Raw genomic sequence first — 22,978 nt, 5'->3', positions numbered from 1 at the left:
CACCTATCACCCATCATATTGCGGTAGTGGAGGAGCAATGTGGTGATTCTTCCTATATTTTGAGGACAAACTATGTCCGGATTCCTGAGCTCTCCGAGCCGGATACCCACTTATGGGAGGACATCACCCAAGCCCTGAACCTAGAATCAGGCAGCGGGCCAGACTTATCGGGCAACACTCCGGAACCCGAACTTCCAAGATTGGAAACTCCTCGGCCCCTGGGTCTCAGATCGGGTAGGGGCTCGGACTCAAATCCACCCACCCACCCAGACATAAACGATCTTTCCCACATCAGGCAAGAGCCCCATGAAACAGTACATCATTATTGGGCCAGATTCCTCCTTGTGATGAACAAGGTTAAGGACTGTCGCGAGGAAGATGCAGTCTCATTTTTCTGCAATAATTGCACGGACAAGGGAATCCTTAATGCCTTAAGTCGTCGTGACATATCACGCTTCGCTGACTTGGCGTCCATAGTACGAAAGTACTATGCGATGGAAAGCGCCTGGAAAACCGAAACGAAATTTTGGGATAATCCGGCTCAGAATATACACCCAGTCCGAAGTAAAAGGGTGCACTATCATAAGACACCCGAGTTAGTTACAAAGAAACAAAAACCCTCTATAGGGCATGGAACCGTATTGGAGGGATGGCTTAACGGACCCTGCAAATTCATAGTACAGTGGATACCATACCAACACACAGCCTTAGAGCATGTTGGATACTCCGGCAGGTGGCCAAAAGTGGTGAGGATCTTCTCATCCCAAATGCCATAGAGCACCATCCCATGGATAACAATACGGTATTAACAGTCTTTGAAACCTTCGCATCAAATAATAGGCGCAAGCGAATGCTCCGCACCCTCGCCGAAATCTGCCACGTGGCAGCAATGAATCCATGGAGTGACACGACTATTACCTTCAATGCCAGTGACGAACCTAAATTCCAAACAGCCCGAGCACCAGCTGCACTGGTCCTCAGTCCAATTGTGGACGACTTTCGACTCACCAAAGTACTCATGGACGGCGGCAGTGGATTAAACCTCATCTATGAGAAAACTCTTCAAAAAATGGAAATAGACTTGAACCGCATTGAGCAAAGTAGCACAACCTTCAGAGGAATCATCCCCAGTCAGGAAGCACACTGTACTGGGAAAATCACACTAGATGTGGTATTCGGCACGCCGGAGAACTATAGGTCCGAAGAAATTACATTCCAAGTGGCCCCGTTTAGTAGTGGATACCGCACCCTTTTAGGACGGGAGGCGTTCACGATCTTCCAAGCCATGCCCCATTATGGGTACATGAAGCTCAAAATGCCCAGGCCCAACGGAATCATCACTCTTGCTAGTGATCCAGACACAGCACTCCGCGCCAAAAACAAAATAGCCTCATGGCCCTCGAGGCATTATTCGAAGCTCTTTCGGCCGAGGAATTAACTGCGCTACGCTCCACAGCGGACAGGGACAATGTGATACTTGATAAGAGATCCAAGTCCACCTCTTTTAAACCAATGGATGAAATAGTCAAATTCCAAGTCCACCCAACGGATCCTACAAATACAGCCTCCATCGGGGCACAGTTAAACCCCACCGTGGACGTCGCACTACGAGAGTTCCTGCGCGAGAATTGGGACATATTCTCCTGGCACCACTCAGACATGCCAGGATTCCCATGCAGGCTGGCCGAGCATAGCCTCAATATCCTAATGGAATTCAAGCCAGTCAAGCAGGCTCTTCGGCGTTTCTCTGAACCTAAGAGACAGGCTATGGGAGAGGAACTTGGCAAGTTATTGGAGGCCGGATTCATTAGAGAAATAAAACACCCGGACTGGCTAGCAAACCTGGTGATGGTGCCAAAGAAGGACAAATCATGGCGCCTATGTGTCGATTTCAAGGACCTCAACAAGGCTTGCCCAAAGGATCCCTTCCCCCTCCCCCGTACTGATCAAATTATCGATGCTACCGCAGGACACGACTCATTGTGTTTCCTCGACGCATACTCCGGCTACAACCAAATCAAGATGGCGGAGTCCGACCAAGCCGCAACGGCATTTATCACACCATACGACCCCTTCTGTTTCAACACAATGCCTTTTGGGCTCAAAAACGCCGGTGCAACATATCAGCGCATGATTCAGACATGTCTGGAGAAACAGATCGGCAAAACAGTAGAGGAATACGTAGACGATGTGGTCGTCAAAACCAAACACGTCGACTCTCTAATAGACGACTTGAGGCTCACATTCGACAACCTCCGAACATACGACATCAAGCTCAATCCGAAAAAATGCTTTTCGGCATACCAGCCGGAAAGCTCCTGGGTTTCATTGTCTCCAGTAGAGGAATTGAAGCTAATCCGGCCAAAATTCGAGCTTTGTCACAGTTGGCTACCCCAACAGACCTCAAACAAATCCAGAAATTAACTGGATGTGTGGCGGCTCTAAGTCTCTTTATCTCCTGCTTAGGAGAAAAGGCATTACCCCTTTATCGCCTCCTTCGGCGCACCGAACACTTCGAGTGGACGGACGCTGCCACAGCCGGATTGGAAGAATAAAGGCCATATTGGCAACCAACCCAATCCTGGCCACACCAAACATTGGCGAACCAATGCTGTTATACATTGCGGCAACTCATCAGGTTGTAAGCGCAGTGCTTGTCGTCGAACGAGAAGCGAACGGACATAAATTCCCTATTCAAAAGCCGGTATATTATGTATCCACTGTCCTCACTCCATGCAAATCACGTTACCCACATTATCAAAAGATAGCCTATGCGGTATTCATGGCATCCCGGAAGCTGCGACACTACTTTCAAGAGTGCTCGATTACAGTAGCCTCAGAAGTGCCACTTAATGATATTATAAACAACCGCGAAGCCACGGGCCGGATTGCCAAATGGGCCATTGAGCTCCTCCCGTTCGACATAACATACAAACCTCGGTGAGCCATTAAATCGCAAGTATTGGCCGACTTTGTCGCCGAATGGACGGAAGCCGAACTCCCTAAAGAGTACGGCGCATACTCCAATTGGATCATGCACTTCGACGGCTCCAATATGCTGGCTGGTCTGGGGGCTGGCGTCGTCCTGACGTCCCCAACTAGAGATATAGTGCAATACGTACTGCAAATACTGTATACAGACTCCGATAACGCAGCCGAATACGAAGCCCTGTTACATGGTCTTCGGATGGCAGTTTCCATGGGCATTCAACGCCTAGAGGTGCGTGGGGATTCAAACCTCGCAATATCCCAAATAAATGGAGACTTCGATGCCAAAGATCCGAAGATGGCAGCCTATCGAAATGTCGTCCTAAAGATGTCAGCTCGGTTCGAGGGGCCCGAATTTCACCTGTGGCTTGGGAAAACAATCAGGCGGCGGATATCCTCGCCCGCATCGGCGCAAAACACGATGCGGTCCCCCTCCCCAACATCTTTTTGGAGAGGTTGTTTAAGCCATCCGTGGTATGGGAAGGGGACACTGGTAACAATAGTCCGGACCCGGCCAAAATGCCCGATACCGAACACTCTGACATAATCGGAGGCTCTGCCACCGAAATAACACCTTCAGCCCACGTCATAATGGCCATCATTGCCCCGTGGACAGAACCATTCTTGGCCTACCTAACTAGGCAGGAACTTCTCGCGGACCAAAATGAGGCACGCTGCATAGTGCGGTGATCTAAAGCCTACAGGGTCCACGAGGGAGAGCTGTATAAAAAAAGCACTACCGGAGTCCTTCAAAGGTGCATCTCCGAAGAGGAAGGGCGGAAGCTTTTGGCATAAATTCATGCCGGACTTGGTGGCCACCACGCCACAGCCCGGACCCTTGTAAGCAAGGCCTTCCGTACAGGGTTTTATTGGCCGACGGCCCGGGCAGACGCACAGGACTTGGTCCAACGCTGCGCCGGTTGCCAGCTTTTTGCAAACCAAAGCCACATGCCACCCACTGCCCTCCAAACAATCCCCATTACCTAGCCCTTCACGGTCTAGGGGCTTGACATGGTTGGACCCCTTAAAGGGGGAACCCATAAGAAAAAATACTTACAGGTCATGGTGGATAAATTCACCAAATGGATAGAAGCCAAACCTGTTAAAACAGCCGAATCCGGACCTGTGATAGACTTCATATCCGGGGTCGTACACCGTTATGGCGTCCCCCACAGCATCATCACTGACAAGGGCATGAACTTCATGGCCGATGAGGTAAAACTCTGGTGCAGCAACATGGGCATCAAGCTCGATTATGCTTCCGTCTATCACCCACAAACCAACGGCCAAGTTGAGCGAGCAAATGGTCTTATCATGAGCGGCACGAAACCCAGATTAGTGCGGTCCTTAAAGGAGTCTAACACGCACTGGGTAGAGGAGCTCGACTCTGTACTCTGGGGGCTGCGGACCACGCCGAATCGTACTACCGGATATACACCCTTCTTTATGGTGTACGACACGAGGCAGTTCTGCCCTGCGACATAATTCATGACTCACCTCGAGTGCGCATGTATGAAGAAATAGAAGCCGAGCTCGATCGGCAGGACAGTCTGGACACCCTGGAGGAGGAGCGCGACGTGGCAAAAACCCGTTCCGCATTTTAGCAGCAACAGGCTCGCAGATACCAAAGCAGAGAAGTACGGGCCAAAACTTATAACATTTGCGAGTTAGTTCTACGCCTGCCAGAGAAGAAAAGGTCCAAGCTCGAGCCCAAATGGGAAGGTCCCTTCATTATTGACCAAGTTCTGACTGGTGGAGCGTACCGTCTGTGGGATGCATCGAATAATCGACTTGAGCCGAACCCATGGAACGCAGCCAGGCTCCGAAGATTCTACGCCTAGCACCGGACTCTATGTTCGTCTCCTTCCTCTGTCCATTTTTTTCATATATATTATCTATCTTTTTTCTCTTTCTTTCTTTTATTCTTTCCCTAGGCCTTCAAGGGCTAACATGTGCCTCGCTTGCACATTATAGATGCGCTAGCCGCGCTCGTTATACCTGGGGGCTTCTTACACAGAAGCTTAATTATCTATCTGGGCTTCATGCCCATCACATGCGTTATTCTTCCGCATGTACCTTTTCTTCGCCATTATATGCATCGATATGAGTTAAGTTTTGGCCAAGTTGGGTTGCCTGGCTCTTGTATTTATGCCATACGTTCCCGTTAATTCGGCTAGGGCATAAGGGGAGCACCTCTGTGATTGTTACTGTCGGGTCACCCGGATGTGTACCTCAGACTGGGTGAAGCCGAAAGCTAGCGTTCTTAAGGGAATACTCGGTTGGTGAACAAAAGATGATTTTTTTCCATATTGTGCCCCCAGATGTTTTTTGCCTGCATTTCTTCTCGCAGTCCGGACATGCACTTTAGGGCATGCGTACCTAGGGAAAGGAACCCTTAACGGAACTATTCTCCCTAGAAGATGTTTCTTACTACCCATGTAATATAACATAACTAGTTGGGCACTTGTCTGTTCAAGCACTAATGACCCCTACGCCTGGTCTCCACGCATACCTCGGTTCTTATATAACTGAGCTGGTATTCAGATACACTCCAGACTGTCGGGTCCCGAGGTTGAAGCGAAAAGGTCTGCCATGACAAATGATTTACAATCCGGCTAGAAGGCATTATACATGTCACTTTAATTACATAGTCATGCAGACTAACTAAATTCCTCTTCTATACCATCCAACAGGCGGTCTAGCCTACAATCCTGTTGGGAATACTTTGCGGCTAATTCTACTTGCCCATAGACTAAGCTAATGGGGATCTCTTTCCCATCGGGCCCCACAGGTCCAACTTCGGCCATGTGATTTGGGTCAGCCTTGGTATACCGCGTCTTCACCATGGCCCAGGCTTCCCTGGCACCTTGACGGCAGGCATATATCTTCCATAATCGAAAGCGTCGCTGTGCTCCCTTGAGCTTCTTCGCAAGCTCTCCAATGCCTTCTGGCAGGGAGACGGATGGCCACAAGGCCTAGGCAATACCTTGCATCACCTGCCGAACTCGTTCGTGCAGTTGTGAGAGCTCGGATGGAAGATCACCCATAGACTTGGGCATCTCCTCTGCAGGATGACCTATCAGCATACCTGCAAACATAATTGTTAGCCGGCTTCTCCGCCGACCTCTTTTTTAAGGGTTCGTTCAAGCACTTATTGAAAATGCCGCGTCGGAGCCGCTTATTCTCCTTCTCAGAGTCCGCAAGCTGGGCTCGAACATCTTTTAGTTCCACGCTCAGCTTGGCATTGGCGTCTTGGAGATTGTTTTTCTCCCGCCTGACCTCAGACAGCACGCGTTCGCCAACCTTTAGCTGTTGTACGGCATTCTGGTCCTCCGGATTCTCTCCAGATTCATCTGCAATATCTACTGTTAGATCTGGAGCCACGCCACATGCTATATGGTACCTATCATTCTTTGAAACAAATGTTACCAGCTAGGGACTTTTTAGGTTCCTTCAATGTGGCAACGGCGGCCCGAAGTTGGGTGTTGCATTCCTCCAGCTCCTGTGACAGTCGAGTATTCTTCTCTGTAAGAACATGCACAATAGATGATCCTTAAATCAGTTCTACTAACTGTTTCAAGTCTCAGGGGCTACTGATACATATAATCGTCAGATTTGCTTACCCGTACATCCCTTACATACTGGTCTGTGGCTCTGGCTAGACCATTTTGAGCAGCATAAAGGTATGCGTCTCCAGAATTGAAGGCATCAAATGCCTTTGGGGAGAAGCAAGCGTCACGGAGTACGGCTTGGCAACGCCTATGATTCATGGAGCTCTCCACTTCTGAATTTTTAGCGGATAGTCTATCTGCATCCTCTGTAGGAGGAGTATCCGGTGTCCGCCCCATGTCGGCTTCCGCCTCTATGTCTGGCCCTGGAGCCCGACTGGTGGAAGCATGATCGGTAGCCTCACCGGGCATATTCCGGCGAGCATTTTTTGTTAAAGAAACATGGACGTCATTACATTTTGAGAAAGACGACAACCACGGAGCGGGGTTTTTGTCATACCTCTGCGCCGACATCTCCGTCCTGACCGCCTTCCTTTTTGGCCTGCCCGGCCTTGGTGCCTCTTGTTGGCGAGTTGCTGCGGGTTCGGCACGGCATCCCGAAGACCTTCCCAGTAAAACACCATATGTATATGGTAGGTGAAGTGTCTAAAAGGGGATCCTAGTTTTTGGAGTTGGGATTTTTGGTGTTTCTTACGTGCGACGCGGGAAGCAGTCCGAGATAGTTGGCCATAATGGCCACCATGGCGTCATCACAACTTAATTGATAGAACTGCCGGTCTATCAGCTCTACGAATATGTCCGGATCTTCTTCGAGTCCGGGACCGAAGGCCCGGTCAGGGTCCTCTGGTTGTGGGGATGGGCTGTTGACCTCCCTTATGGATTTTTGCAGTTCCTGCCGCACAATGGCAAGGTTAATACCTACGACAAAGAATGTGGGAAGAATGGAAGTAGGGGGATCTAACTCACCCAGCTTCGAGGGTTGTACATGGAGAACCATCCCGTGGCTTGATGTGGACGAACTCCTCCTCCTCTCCCTTGAACAACTCGGACAATGTTTTTGCCAAAGCAGCAACGGTGTCTGGACCCTTGCGCCCGCAACGGGTGGCATCATCTTCCCCGTTAAAACACCATAGAGGGTGCCCTCGATATTGAAGTGGTTGCACTCCCCGCATTATACATATTGACATAACCTCGATTAATGTCAATCCTGATTGAGCCAGCGCTTTAATCTGGTTCATCAGATAAAGGACTTCTCCGTTGTCTTCCTCCTGTGGGCTCCGTGGGCGCCAACTTCGGCATTTCTTCAGAGGAGCATTACAGAACTCAGGAAGACCCCGCCGAACAGGGTCCGGAAGGGGGACGTCCTCCATATAAAACCATTCCGAAGGCCGGTCTTCGGACGTCTTCTTCGGAGTACCGGACATGTATCTAGTTTCGACGATGCGCCATATTTCAGCTCCACCTACTTGATAAAGTGACCCCTTCTGTGTGCGGGGGACGAGGAAAAATAACCTTTTCCACAGCTCGAAATGAGCCTGGCAGCCCTGGAATAACTCGCAAAGGGCAACATAGCCGGCGATGTGTAATATGGAAGCAGGGGTGAACTTATGCAGTTGGAGGCCGTAAAACTCTAGGAGCCCGCGGAGGAACAGATGAATTGGAAATCCGAGTCCCCTTAATAAATAAGGAACAAGGCATACCCGCTCCCCCGTAGAGGGGCTGGGGAAGCTCTCCGCTTCCTCCCCGCCATTGTAGGTGGCGAGCACGGCTCGGATGGGAACCATATACGCTGGAGGGAGAAATCCCTTAGTCTACAGTTCGACTAATCGACTGTGTGGGACTGAACACCTCTCCCAATCACCGGGTTTAGGGCTACGGGGGCGGGAGGAGGAGCTACGGAGGTCGGCCATGCTGGAGTGGATCTTTCCGAAGCGCGCTCCGTTGGATTCTCGCTAGGGGAGGATGGTATGGATTGGATCTAAGAATCCCCATCCCTTTAATAGACAATTTATTTATCTGGCTAGGGGGCAAATGTAAAAACGCCCTGGCGCCTCGTATTCATTCGACGCGTGGAAAATAGCCCTTATTGGGCGCAGAAGCCAAGATGTCCAACATTTATGGGACCGGACACTGCTTAACAAACGTTTGAAATTTGGAGAAGAACCCGCCTTGCAATGCCGAAGACAACACTGCACGCCGGACTCATCATCATTGAAGCCTGGTTCGGGGGCTACTGAGGGAGTCCTGGATTAGGGGGTATCCGGATAGCCGTATTATATCCTTTAGCCGGACTGTTAGACTATGAAGATACAAGATTGAAGACTTCGTCCCGTGTCCGGATGGGACTCTACTTGGCGTGGAAGGCAAGCTAGGCAATACAGATGTGTATATCCCCTCCTTTGTAACCGACCTTGTGTAACCCTCGACCCCTCTGGTGTCTATATAAACCGGAGGGTTTTAGTCCATAGGACAACATACAATCATACCATAGGCTAGCTTCTAGGGTTTGGCCTCTCTGATCTCGTGGTAGATCAACTCTTGTGATGCTCATATTATCAAGAATAATCAAGCAGGACGTAGGGTTTTACCTCCATCAAGAGGGCCCGAACTTGGGTAAAACATCGTGTCCCCTGCCTCCTGTTACCATCCGCCTTAGACGCACAGTTCGGGACCCCCTACCCGAGATCTGTCGGTTTTGACACTGACACCTATGTTACAAGGTGTGAAGTTGAGTAAGACTCAATGCCCGACCAATTCAGAAGATAGAGAGAAAATGAAAGATGTTCCCTATGTTTCAGCCATAGGCTCTATCATCTATGCAATGCTGTGTACCAGACCTGATGTGTGCCTTGCTATTAGTTAAGTAGGGAGGTACCAAAGTAATCCAGGAGTGGATCACTAGACAGCGGTCAAGAACATCTTGAAATACCTGAAAATGACTAAGGATATGTTTCTCGTTTGTGGAGGTGACAAAGAGCTCATTGTAAATGGTTACGTTGATGCGAGCTTTGACACTGATCCGGACGATTCTAAATCGCAAACCGGATACGTGTTTATATTGAACGGCGGAGTTGTTGGTTGGAGCAGTTCTAAACAAAGTGTCGTGGCGGGATCTACGTGTGAAGTGGAGTACATTGCTACTTCAGAAGCAGAGAATGAAGGAGTTCATATCCGATCTAGGTGTCATACCTAGTGTATTGGGTCCAATGAAAATCTTTTGTGACAATACTGGTGCAATTGCCTTGGCAAAGGAATCTAGATTTCACAAGAGAACCAAGCACATCAAGAGAAGCTTCAATTCCATCTGCGATCAAGTCCGGGTGGGAGACATAGAGATTTGCAAGATGCATACGGATCTGAATGTTGCAGACCCATTGACTAAGCCTCTCTCACGAGCAAAACATGATCAGCACCAAGGCTCCATTGGTGTTAGAATCATTACTGTGTAATCTAGATTATTGACTCTAGTGCAAGTGGGAGACTGAAGGAAATATGCCCTACAGGCAATAATAAAGTTATTATTTATTTCCTCATATCATGATAAATGTTTATTATTCATGCTAGAATTGTATTAACCGGAAACTTAGTACATGTGTGAATACATAGACAAACAGATTGTCACTAGTATGCCTCTACTTGACTAGCTCATTAATCAAAGATGGTTAAGTTTCCTAACCATAGACATGAGTTTTCATTTGATTAACGAGATCACATCATTAGAAGAATGATATGATTGACTTGACCCATTCCATTAGCTTAGCACTTGATCGTTTAGTTTACTGACATTGCTTTCTTCATGACTCATACATGTTCCTATGACTATGAGGTTATGCAACTCCCGATTACCGGATGAACACTTTGTGTGCTAGCAAACGTCACAACGTAACTGGGTGATCATAAAGGTGCTCTACATGTGTCTCCGATGGTACTTGTTGAGTTGGCATAGATCAAGATTAGGATTTGTCACTCCGATTGTCGGAGAGGTATCTCTGGGCCCACTCGGTAATGCACATCACTATAAGCCTTGCAAGCATTGTAACTAATGAGTTAGTTGCGAGATGATGTATTACGGAACGAGTAAAGAGACTTGCCGGTAATGAGATTAAACTAGGTATTGAGATACCGACGATCGAATCTCGGGCAAGTAACATACCGATGACAAAGGGAACAACGTATGTTGTTATGCGGTTTGACCGATAAAGATCTTCATAGAATATGTGGGAGCCAATATGAGCATCCAGGTTCCGCTATTGGTTATTGACCGGAGACGTGTCTCGGTCATGTCTACATAGTTCTCGAACTCGTAGGGTCCGCACGCTTAAAGTTCGTTGACGATCGGTATTATGAGTTTTTGTGTTTTGATGTACCGAAGGTAGTTTGGAGTCTCGGATATGATCACAGACATGACAAGGAGTCTCTAAATGGTCGAGACGTAAATATCGATATATTGGACGATTATATTAGGACACTCGAAGTGTTCCGGGTGGTTTCGGAGAAAACCGGAGTGCCGGAGGGTTACTAGACCCCCCCCCTGGAGAAATAGTGGGCCTTATGGGCCTTAGTGGAGAGAGAGGGAGAGATGGCCTAGGGCAGGCCGCACGCCCATCCCCCTCTAGTCCGAATTGGACTAGGAGAGGGGGGCCGGCGCCCCCCATTCCTTCTCCCTCTCCCCCTTCCTTCCCCCCCCCCTAGTAGGAGTAGGAAAGACGGGAGTCCTACTCCTACTAGGAGGAGGACTTCTCCTCCTGGCGCGCCTACAGGGGCCGGCCGGCCTCCCCCCTTGCTCCCTTATATACGGGGGCAGGGGGCACCTCTAGACACACAAGTTGATCTGTTGATCTCTCCCAACCATGTGAGGTGCCTCCCTCCATCATAATCCACGTCGATCATATCGTAGTGGTGCTTAGGCGAAGCCCTGCGTCGGTAGCATCATCATGACCGTCATCACGCTGTCGTGCTGACGAAAGTCTCCCGTGAAGCTCTGCTGGATCGGAGTTTGTGGGACGTCACTGAGCTGAACGTCTGCTGAACTCGGAGGTGCCGTGCGTTCGGTACTTGGATCGGTCGGATCGTTAAGACGTACGACTACATCAACCGCGTTGTGCTAACGCTTCCGCTTTCGGTCTACGATGGTACGTGGACAAACTCTCCCCTCTCGTTGCTATGCATCACATGATCCTGTGTGTGCGTAGGAATTTTTTTGAAATTACTACATTCCCCAACAGTCGGGGCACGTCCTCGCGATCCGTAGATCGATCTGGTATGTGCTGCTCTATTGTCCAGGTCCTGCCAAAGGTTATATGTATAACCTCAACCTGTTTTATCTCTGCCTTTACGATGAGGCGGGGCGGGCTGGTGTTCGACTTGAGTTGCCGTTTTATCCCGACCAAGTGGTGGTCGGTCAGCCGCATTGCGCGATGATGGTGCGGGCTCCGGTGCCTCGTCATCGAACTGAGGTAGCAATTTGCGCTTCGGGTAGCTTTTAGCTGGGCGCTTGAGGCCGTATTCTTTGGCTGCTAGTACATCGGTCCATCTATCATTGAGCAGATGTGGCTATTATCTAGTGCTTAAAGCGCTCCTACTCGAGAGGTTCCTCAGGTACGATAAAATCCTCGGAGAGCGGGAGATAACTACTATCCTTTGAGTCTTTGTTTATGGCCTGTTCATTAGGGCTAACTTGCCCATCTTGCCGATCGTCTTGTTCGACAGTTCGTTTGTCAGGATCTTCTCTGTCTTCGGCATCGTCCGGAGTGTTATCGTCTCCCGTGCCGGTGTTACTGTCTCTTCCACGACGCGACTTAGAGCGGCACCGTTGACGCCGGCGTTTTGGTTGTATCACAGGAGGTTCGTCCTCAACTGGATTTTCTTTGTCATCGTCGTTAGTTCTTTTAGGTGTATCCACCATGTACACGTCGTAAGAAGAGGTGGCCGTCTAGCGTCCGGTAAACGGCGGGTCTTGGCCCTGCTCCTCATCGGCATCGTCGTCCATACCATCGATGTCTTCGGATCCATAATCAAGCGTGTCGGTTAAGTCTTCGATAGTGGCTACGAAGTGGGCGGTGGGTGGGAAGCGAAATTCTCCGTCATCAGCCTCCAGTTCGGACCGGATATAATTCGGCTGTGAGCCCCCCGCTAAGGATGGTGCTCTTAACGAGTTTAACACATCGCCCAAAGGCGAGTGCCGGAAAATATCTGTGGAGATGAATTCGATGATCGATGACCGATCAAGCTCGACGCACGCGGACGCACAAGGTTCGGAACCTGTAGCTGGAGACGAGTCCATGGTTCCGGTGACACAGATGTTACTTGAAGTTAGGTCTGTGTGCGGCTCCAACGCCGCTGAGTCTGCGGCTTCCGCGGCGGGGTTGAGCTTCCCATCCTCGGATGGCACGATCTGCTCCGGATCTAAGGCTTGAGCAGCTACATGTACTATCTCCTGGGTATGGTCCGATGACGGATTTACATCGTGTTCATCGTGGTGGTGGCGAGAAGCTGCCGTGGTCTCGAATCCGTCAAAGATCAAGTCTCCGCGGATATCTGTGACGTAGTTCAAGCTTCCAAATCTGACCTGATGGCCAGGGGCGTAGCTTTTGATCTGCTGCAGATGGCCAAGCGAGTTGGCCCACAGTGTGAAGCCGCCGAACACGAAGATCTGCTGGGGAGGAAGACTTTCTCTTGGACAGCATCGTTGTAGATGGTCGAAGGAGCCATCGAACCTTTTGACTACGGCACAGTGGAACTCTCTATGAAATCACCAATGTCGGTGTCAAAACCGGCGAATCTCGGGTAGGGGGTCCCGAACTATGTGTCTAAGGACGATGGTAACAGGAGACAAGGGACACAGTGTTTACCCAGGTTTGGGCCCTCTCTATGGAGGTAATACCCTACTTCTTGCTTGATCGATCTTGATGAATATGAGTATTACAAGAGTTGATCTACCACGAGATCGTAATGGCTAAACCCTAAAAGTCTAGGCTGTCTGACTATGATTATGAGGATATATCTCTATGGACCTAGCCCTCCGGTTTATATAGACACCGGAGGGATCTAGTGTAGCGACCAGACCTCAAACGGTCCAATCTCTGTGCTCAGGTGTCATCCCTGGATCAGTAATGCTAACACCACACAGTACTTGAAGGATTTACAACAGAGTAGCAATCACACACTTATTACATCGAGTGTCTCAAAAGAGAACTTATTACAATAAATATGGCTTAAGGCCATATAAATACGATAACAAAGGAAGGCTTGGAAGATAAGTGAGTCCATCAACTCCAACGGCATCACTGAGTATAGAACCACGACCTAAAAGGCACCTTACTCGTCGTCTGAAAAGTCTGCAACATGAACGTTGCAGCCTGAAACGGGTCGGCACATGGAATATGCTGGCAATGTAACACATAGAGAGCAATTAAAGAGTAATGCTATACTACGTGCATATTTGGTTGGTGGAAAGCTCTATGGTTACAGTTTTGCGTAAAGCCAATTTTTCCCTACTGCAAAGGAATAAATTTTATTTACCTATCATGGTAGTTGTTAAACATTGAGAGTGCAGACACCCTCTCAATCCCAATTAAACATCAACATTAAAACCCAACAAATTAATTAGAGTAACATGATGAGATTCACATGATAATCCAAGTACTAGATACTCAAGATGTCCATAACAGGGGACACGGCTAACCATGATTAGTTTATACACTCTGCAAAGGTTTGCGCACTTTCCCCCACAAGACTCGATCTCCTCCGTTCGTATTCTCGCACTACATGGTGTTTTAGAAACGGATGACCGAGACATAGTCTTTCAGAAGCGCTAGCACCTTACGAACGGGTAGACCGTTACACCTACTTTCCCCTACATCTGCTAGTCTACCACTGTAAGAGTTCGCATGACTTACTCAACTATGCTAGAGCCCATAGTAGCTTGTGGCTGCACACGGAAGTTTCTAGCATGAATAATCTCATGATCCCTTTGAGCCTGGGTGGCGGTCCAAAAGAAAACAGGCAATCGCTGGAATACCCAGGTGCCTCAATCCACCCAGATGTGTATTTAAGTTGCCACCTTAGATAAAACCATTGATTTAACAAACTCACATCTGTCATGGATTTCACTCACCCAATCCACGTCTACTAGCATAGCATGGCATAAGGAAACATAGAAATAACTCCCAAAGGTTTGATAATAAACATGTAATAGGTACTACCTCAACTACTTCCCAAACCCACAATTTAATTAGATCCTAAACATGCAATGTGTGAGGATTGATCTAATGCAATAAAAATTGGGTAGAAGGAAGTATGATCAAAGTGTTACTTGCCTTGCTGATGATCCGAGAAACCTAGTGATTTGAAGTAGCAAGCGGTGCACTCCAGGTACTCTATCGCAAACAAACAAGCATACAATAAGTACTCAACTAATGCAAAAGTAAAACTCGAATAAGATATCTAACCAGACAGTTCAACTTAAGAACTCCGGTTGGCAAAAAAAACCAAATCGAACGAAGCAACGAAAGACAAACGGCAAAAGAAACAGGCTTCGTTTACTATTCTGGATCTAGGGCAATTTTTACAAAGGCAAAAACTTGTTTGAGTTGGTTAAACGTAAAGAGGGTTTCGAGACGAAACTCCAGGCGCTTGAATCGCCTGATTCCGATAAATGAGCGAAAAGTTATACTAGAACAAAAATCGAATCAGGAATCGCGATCAGAAAAATCGCGGATTTAATCCGAGAAAAGAAAAGCGACGAACAGATTAACGAACGAACGTTCGTTATCTGGATCTAAACGATGAACGCGTTCGTTAAAACGAACGAACGAGCGAACGCTCGCTAATTAACTAAACCGAAAAAACCGATCTATCTAAAAAACGAATCTAAAAAAGAACCGAAAAAAATCGGTGAAAACCTAACGGTTTTCTAAAAAAACCGGCGAGCGGCTCGACATCGTCGGCGGCGAACTCCGACGGCGGCAGGGCGGCGGCGGCAGGTGGCTGCGGCGGCGGCTCCTGGCGCTAGGGTTTCGGGCGGGGCGCGGTGGTGGGCTGGGGCGGCCCTGGGCGGCGGTACTTAAAGGCCTCGGCCAGACAGATTCTAGGCCGAACACGGCCCGAAGTCGGTTCGCGTTTTTTTTAATAATTACGCTCAGAAAAAAACAAAAGGAATACTAAACGGACTCCAAAAATCCCGAAATAAATTTTTCCCGGCTTCTAAAATCAAGCCGCACAGGATGAACATTTATTTGGGGCCTAAATGCAATTTTGAAAAACGCGCATTTTTCTTAAATTCAAATAAAATAGCTAATAAAACCAAAATAAAATCTTATTTGATTTTATTATTAAATCCTCAATATTTCTTTGTTTTGGGAAAGTTATTTTATTCCCTCTCTCATAGTTTGATAATATAAATAATTGAAGATAAAATAAATAAAATCAAATGATCCTATTTTCAAAATTTGAGAAAACTCAAATATGAAAATAACGAAATCCCCAACTCTCTCCGAGGGTCCTTGAGTCGCGTAGAATTTCTAGGATCAACCAAAATGCAATAAAATATGATATGCAATGATGATCTAGTGTATAACATTCCAAATTGAAAATTTGGGATGTTACAAACCTACCCCCCTTAAGATGAATCTCGCCCTCGAGATTCGGGTTGGCTAGAAAATAGGTGAGGGTGGTCCTTCAGCAATTCTTCCTCTCGTTCCCAGGTGGCTTCATCCTCCGTGTGGTGGCTCCACTGAACCTTGCAAAACTTGATAACCTTGCTGCGGGTGACTCGGCTAGCATACTCAAGAATCTTGACTGGTTTCTCCTCATAGGTCAAATCACTGTCCAACTGAATCGCTTCCAGCGGCATTGTATCTCTCAGCGGTATATCAGCCATCTCTGCGTGGCACTTCTTCAACTGGGAAACATGGAACACGTCATGAACTCCTGACAATCCTTCAAAAAATTCCAACTTATAAGCTACTTCTCCCATACACTCCAAAACCTTGTATTGGCCTACAAAACGTGGCGCTAATTTTCCCTTAACTCCAAAACGCTTAACTTCTCGAAGTGGAGATACTCGAAGATAAACTCGGTCTCCGACTTCGTAAACTGTCTCCTTGCATTTTGAATCTGCGTAGCTCTTCTGCCTGGATTGGGCTACTTTGAGCCTATCGCGAATCAATTTCACTTTCTATAAAGACTCCTTAATCAGATCCGGTCCAAACAACTGTCGGTCTCCAACTTCATCCCATGACAATGGTGTTCTGCAACTTCTTCCGTACAAATCTTCAAAAGGGGCCATCTTCAACTGGATTGATAACTGTTGTTGTAACAGAACTCTGTGTATGGCAAATTCTCGTCCCAAATAGATCCGTAATCTAGCACACAAGCTCTCAGCATATCCTCCAAAATCTGATTGACTCTCTCGGTCTGTCCATCTGTCTGCGGATGGAAAGTTGTACTGAACTCTAGCCTGGTACCCAAAGTTTCATGCAACTGATTCCAGAACTTTGAGGTAAACTGGGTTCCTCTATCTGATACAATGCTCCTTGGAACTCCATGCAGACATACGATCCTGGTCATGTATATCTTTGCCAACTTGGCACTAGTATAGGTAGTCTTCACTGGGATGAAATGAGCTACCTTTGTCAAACGATCGACTACCCCATATCGAGTCATAGCCTGAACGAGTTCTGGGCAATCCTGTGATAAAATCCATGCCTAACTTATCCCACTTCCATTCGGGTATCGGCAATGGTTGTAGCAATCCTTCTGGCTTCTGATGCTCTGCTTTTACTCTCTGACATACATCACAAACTGCTACATACTCCGCAATATCCTTCTTCATTCCGGTCCACCAGAAAGTATCCTTCAAATCCAAATACATCTTGGTATTTCATGGGTGAATTGAATATGGTGAAACATGGGCCTCTTGCAGAATCAACTTCCTGATCTCCGGGTCATTGGGCACATAAACACGGTCTTCAAACCATAAGGTATCGTGCTCATCCTCACGAAATCCTTTAGCTTTTCCTTTGCTCATTTTCTCCTTAATAGAAGCGATCTCCTTGTCAGTCTTTTGAGCTTCTCTGATCTTATCCATCAAAGTAGACTGAATCTCCAATGCTGCTACATAGCCTCTCGGGACTATCTCCAAACGTAGCTCACGAAGATTTTCGGCTAACTCCCTTGGTAAATCTCCCGTCATTAGGGTGTTGACATGAATTTTACGGCTCAGCGCATCGGCTACTATGTTAGCCTTTCCAGGATGATAATGCAATCTCATATCATAATCCTTGATGAGCTCCAACCATCTCCTTTGCCTGAGATTCAACTACTTCTACGTGAAAATATACTTCAAACTCTTGTGATCCGTTACACCTCACAATGATTTCCAATGAGAAAGTATCTCCAAGTCTTCAATGCATGCACTACGGCTGCCTACTCCAAATCATGCCTGGAATAATTTAACTCATGAGGCTTGAGCTGTGGTGAGGCATATGAAACAACTCTTCCTTCTTGCATAAGCACTACTCCAAGTCCTCGACGTGAAGCGTCGCAATACACCTCATAATCCTTGGTCTGATTTGGCAAAATCAACACAGGTGATGTAACCAAATGTTTCTTCAACTCCTGGAAACTGGCCTCACATTCCTTAGTCCATATGAACTTGGTATCCTACTTCAGCAACTCCGTCATAGGCTTCGCAATCTTCAAGAAATTTTCAATGAATCTCCGGTAGTATCCTGCAAGTCCAAGAAAAATCCGGATCTCTCCAACTATTGTTGGGGCTTCCCAATTTGTCACAGTGTCAACCTTGGTGGGATCTACTACTATACCTTCTCCAGATATAACGTGTCCGAGGAATCCAACTTCCTTCAACCAAAACTCACATTTGCTAAACTTGGCATATAACTGATGTTCTCTGAGCTTACCAAGTACCAAACGCAAATGCTCCTTATGCTCCTCTTCGTTCTTCGAGTAAACCAGGATATCATCAATGAACACTACGATGAACTTATCCAAAAACTCCATAAACACTTTGTTCATCATGTTCATAAAATAGGCAGGTGCGTTTGTCAGACCAAATGACATAACGGTATACTCGTACAGCCCATACCTGGTGGTAAAAACTGTCTTAGGTATATCCTGTTCTCGAATCTTCAACTCATGGTATCCTGATCGCAGGTCGATCTTGGAAAATACCTTAGCTACTTGCAATCGATCAAACAGATCATTGATCATCGGTAGTGGGTACTTGTTCTTGATGGTTACTTCATTCAATCCTCAATAATCAACAACCATCCTTAATGATCCATCCTTCTTCTCCACTAGAAGTACTGGCGATCCCCAAGGCGAAGAACTTGGGCGAATATAACCTTTATCCAGTAACTCCTTAATCTCTTCCAAATCCTTTGCGGGCATCCTATATGGTCTCTTAGATATTGGCCCTGTGCCTGGCAAAAGCTCAATCAAAAACTCAATATCTCTATCCAGTGGCATGCCTGGCAACTCCTCTGGAAATACATCTGGGAAATCCTTCACTACTGGTACTTCCTCCTGCACAACTCCTGTTAAGCAATTTACTTGAGTCCTCTTTGGCACATGCCGGGATACATACTTGATCCTTCTTCCTTCTGGGGTGGTAAGCAAAATTGACTTACTGGCGCAATCGATGTTTCCTCCATACATCGACAGCCAATCCATACCCAGGATTACATCCAAACCTTGTGATTCCAAAATGATCAAATCCGAGGGAAACACATGCCTACCTATACTCAATGGCACTTGAAAACATCCCTTGCTAGCCATATACTCCACTCCTGGTGAGCTTACTAACATAGGGGTTCTAAGAACTTTGGTGGGCAGGTTATACTTATCCACAAATCCCCTTGATATGTATGAATGCGATGCACCAGTATCAAAAGAACGAGTGCAGTAAATGACTTAACCAAAAACTTACCGATTACTGCATCCGGCTGCTCTTCAACCTCCTCCACGTTAACGTGGTTCACCTGTCCCCTGTTGAAAGGGTTCGGCTTCTTCGCAGAGCTTCCATTGCCATTTCCATTCTGGGCTTCAGGACATTCATTGGCATAATGTCCGGTCTTCTGGCACTTGAAACAAGTGACTTGGCTCAGATCCCTCTTGGCTGGGGTTGATGGGTTGGTGCGGTTCTGGCCATTGCTTCCTCCATTCCCATTACCATTCTTGGTGCCATTGCGATTGTGCAAGCTACCTCCTCCATGGGTATGCTGAAAATGTCCTCCCGGTCTAGTGGTAAAACGTGGCTTCAGCTGAGCTCCTGAATTGTACTTCCCTTGTCCATACTTCCTCTTGCGATTTTCAATCTGCTGCTTCTTCCCTTCAATCATGAGAGCACGATCTACCAACTCCTGGTAGTTATTGAAAGTTTCTACCATCAACTGCATGCTCAGCTCATCATTCAGTCCTTCCAGAAACTTCTCCTGCTTAGCTACATCCGTAGCAACGTCATCTGGGGCATAACGTGCTAACTTACTAAAGTCCTCCACATACTGGCCAACTGTCCGTCCTCCTTGACACAAATTGTGAAACTCTCGGTTCTTCATGGCCATAGCTCCTGCTGAAACATGGGCAGTACAAAAAGCCTGCTGGAACTGGTCCCATGTGACAGTGTCAATAGGGAAAGTGGCGGTGAAATTCTCCCACCATGATGCTGCGGGTCCGTCAAGATGGTGTGCGGCAAACTTCACCTTTTCCGCATCTGTGCGTCCTGCTGTGGTCAACTCCCTTGCTGTCTTGCGGAGCCAATCATCTGCTACTATTGGTCGGTGCTACTGGAAAACACCGACGGATTCAGCCTAAGAAAATGGGCTAAGTGATCAACAGGTGGTGGTGGTGGTGGGTTGTTGTTGTTGTTCCCCTGATTCTGATTCTAGACTAGCAACTGCATCAATGTGTTCTGCTGCTGGATCAACTGGGTGAGCTCCGGTGGGAAGGTAAATCCGGGGTCACGTCTCGGAGGCATCTGAGGGTTTAGAAAAGATGAGATTTAAGAATAGAGAGGGGTCTAGAGAGAAAACACTACCCATATGCACATGAGGCAAAAGCAAACAATTCACTTCATTCAATCAAACAAGGGCATACAATCGATCTAACTATCACAAAAGTGCTCGGACTACTATATTTACATGGTGGACTACTACTACTATTGGGGTGGTCTACTAGAAATATTCCTCGGTTGCAGACTCCGTGATATCTGCTCCTGCTTCATCAACATAGTCATCATCGCTATCATCTAGATCCGAGTCGGTGTCGTCGATGATGATGTAGTCTTCCGGGCGAATCTCCCTGGGTTCTTCGTCTTCTTCTACTGGTGTAGGGTCTCCCATAAATATTCCAATCTTCTTGATCAGATCGTCATTCTTCTCCACTAATACTTCGATTTCCTCTTCATAATCTTCACGTGTAGCCTTGAGTTCTTCCTCCAGTTCCTTGATTCTTGTCCTCGCCTTCTTCAGATCTATCATGCCGGCGCACATCTGGTTCTCCTGACGTCGAATGTGCTGGTTTAACTCCTAGATAAAAGCTGCAATTGATCTATCCTTCCCGGTGCTGATCATCTCCCAGTGCTCATCTCGGCGCCCACAAATCTGGTATATAGTATCCTTGAGATCATTACGGTAAACTTCTCCAATGCGTCCCATGGCGATGTGAGCTGCCATGCTCTTTCCTAGACTCCATGTTGGTGCATCAAAAGAAAACTCTATGGGTTCAGTGATTGGCATGAACGTCCTTCCTGGAATTTGAACTTGAATCATCCAGCGCTCTTCTTCAGGTAAAGTGGCATTGTAGGTCCCGGTGAAGCTTGGTACTCCTATGTTCAGATATCTAGTGACTTCCTTCAAATGACGTCCGAAGGGTGTATCTTCATCCGGTTGCGTGAACTTGTTCCTTGCATCCTCCATCCTAAAAGAGTAGAAAAGATGAGAGGTCAGAATGAGAAGAGAGTGAGTAGTGATCTAGGGTTTTATCTTAGTGGTCGTGTCCTACAGTCAGCGTGTGCTCTGATACCATCTTGTAGCAACCAGACCTGAAATGGTCCAATCTCTGTGCTCAGGTGTCATCCCTGGATCAGTAATGTTGACACCACACAGTACTTGAAGGATTTATAACAGAGTAGCAATCACACACTTATTACATCGAGTGTCTCAAAAGAGAACTTATTACAATAAATACGGCTTAAGGCCATATAAATATGATAATAGCAGAAGGCTTGGAAGATAAGTGAGTCCATCAACTCCAACGACATCACTGAGTATAGAACCACGACCTAAAAGGCACCTTACTTGTCGTCTGAAAAGTCTGCAACATGAACGTTGCAGCCCGAAACGGGTCAGTACATGGAATATGCTGGCAATGTAACACATAGAGAGCAATGAAAGAGTAATGCTATACTACATGCATATTTGGTTGGTGGAAAGCTCTATGGTTACAGTTTTGCGTAAAGCCAATTTTTCCCTACTGCAAAGGAATAAATTTTATTTAACTATCATGGTAGTTGTTAAACATTGAGAGTGTAGACACCTTCTCAATCCCAATTAAACATCAACATTAAAACCCAACAAATTAATTAGAGTAACATGATGAGATTCACATGATAATGCAAGTACTAGATACTCAAGATGTCCATACTCGGGGACACGACTAACCATGATTAGTTTATACACTCTGCAGAGGTTTGCGCACTTTTCCCCACAATACTCGATCTCATCCGTTGGGATTCTCGCACTACATGGTGTTTGAGAAACGGATGACCGAGACATAGTCTTTCAGAAGTGCTAGCACCTTACGAACGGGTAGACCGTTACACCTACTTTCCCCTACATCTGCTAGTCTGCCACTATAAGAGTTCGCACGACTTACTCAACTATGCTAGATCCCATAGTAGCTTGTGGCTGCACACAGAAGTTTCTAGCATGAATAATCTCATGATCCCTTTGAGCCTGGGTGGCAGTCCAAAAGAAAACAGGCAATCGCTGGAATACCCAGGTGCCTCAATCCACCCAGCTGTGTATTTAAGTTGCCACCTTAGATAAAACCATTGATTTAACAAACTCACATCTGTCATGGATTTCACTCACCCAATCCACGTCTACTAGCATAGCATGGCATAAGCAAACGTAGAAATAACTCACAAAGGTTTGATAATAAACAGGTAATAGGTACTACCTCAACTACTTCCCAAACTCACAATTTAATTAGATCCTAAACATGCAATGTGTGAGGATTGATCTAATGCAATAAAAACTGGGTAGAAGGAAGTATGAGCAAAGTGTTACTTGCCTTGCCGATAATCCGGGAAACCTAGCGATTCGAAGTAGCAAGCGGCGCACTCCGGGTACTCTATCGCAAACAAACAAGCATACAATAAGTACTCAACTAATGCACAAGTAAAACTCAAATAAGAGATCTAACCAAAAAGTTCAACTTAAGAACTCAGGTTGGCAAAA

The sequence above is a fragment of the Triticum aestivum genome, chromosome 5A (genome assembly GCF_018294505.1).
Source record: "Triticum aestivum cultivar Chinese Spring chromosome 5A, IWGSC CS RefSeq v2.1, whole genome shotgun sequence".
NCBI lineage: Eukaryota > Viridiplantae > Streptophyta > Magnoliopsida > Poales > Poaceae > Triticum > Triticum aestivum.
The sequence above is the reverse complement of the archived record's forward strand: the minus strand, read 5'-3'. Positions refer to the sequence as shown.